Raw genomic sequence first — 1,465 nt, forward strand, 5'->3', positions numbered from 1 at the left:
ATAATATATATATATATAGTCACTGGTTGGAGAAATAGATTTGGGCAGCTGCCAACATGATATGTACCAGCCTTGGCTAACGTGTGGAGATTTTAATTTAATATATTTGTTCATCTTAGTGCCTATAGAAACTAGAAATATAATGTTGTTTTGTTTTGTTTTTTGGCTCTTAGCTGAGAAATCAAATTCTCTTGTTGGCTGGGAGCATTATTAGATTGAGAATCCAGGTCAAACCATAACAAATAATAAGAGTAGTAAACTGCCACTAGCCCCAATGTGTGGAACCTGAAGGAATGAAGCAGAATTATAAACGTAATCATTTATCAACATCTCCAAATGGTGTTTTTTAATTTTACATAATATCTTGCTTGAAATCGCTGTCCTCTTGTGGTCTTATTTAAGAAACAATAATTCAAACATGATTTTCTTGGAAAATAGCTTTAAAAAAGAATTCCCTTAAAAATTCTTGACTCTTGAGTTTTTATTTTCGTCTAATCCTTTCCCTGAAGAAATGCAAGGGAAATGTAAATTTCTATCCTGTCCTGCCAGGCCCTTGTTTATATATGCAAAAGAGAAACTTTCCCAGCTTGGATTGACTGGGGCACGCACAGCCAGAAGGCTTCTGGGCACAGCCCCCAGAGGTGGGCAACAGCTGCTTTCAGGGGTGCACGCTAGGCTCTGTGCACCTAACTAACCTGAGCCTAGTATTTTTTCCCCAATTTTTTTCCTTTGGGGGAAGTAAGGGCAGGGGGAAAAAATTAAAAAGCAAGGAAGAGATTAAGAAAATCGTTCCCAGATTCCTAAGGGGCATCACCCCCCCCCCCAAGTATGAACCCCATTCTCTGCATTTGCCAGAGTTTTACAGAGCTTATAATCACCCTCTGGGAATTCAACCAAATCATATAAATAGTGTTTCTTCAATCTCCACAGAATTGAGGATTTTAAAGCTAATTCAAGGGGGTTTTACAAGCCCCAAAAATACAGTCGTAAAAAATGCCATTGGAAACAATCCCATTTCACAAAATGAGACTGATCCATGCGTTGTAAAAGTCAACTTTCTCCAAGGCACCTCTCAGGCAAGCTAGCGCAGCTCGGACAGGCTTTTCTCGTCCTGTCTGGGGAAGGCCAGGCCTGGGGCTGCCGTGAATGCAATTCGGGCGATTTCCTTGAGCTCCTGAGACAGCGTGTCCCAGTTCCGGAGCGACTGTCCCGGGCAGGTCCCAGACCAGTCCCAGGAAAGAGGACACACCCCAGGACAGCGTGGGCGCCCCAGACACCAAGCACATCCATGACCCTGCAGCCTTGGGCCTAGGCGAGCTGCCCTCTACGAGCGACTGGGCCAGGGACCCTGGTCACCCGAACCCCTGGAATGAGGACAGAGATTCCACATCTGGGTCTGTCTCGGTTCTGAGCAGTCCAGGTGGTTTGGGGCGACTCCCTGGGCTCTGCGCGCGGGGAGCGGGCC

This window comes from Myotis davidii, unplaced genomic scaffold, assembly GCF_000327345.1.
Source record: "Myotis davidii unplaced genomic scaffold, ASM32734v1 scaffold168, whole genome shotgun sequence".
In the NCBI taxonomy this organism is placed as follows: domain Eukaryota; kingdom Metazoa; phylum Chordata; class Mammalia; order Chiroptera; family Vespertilionidae; genus Myotis; species Myotis davidii.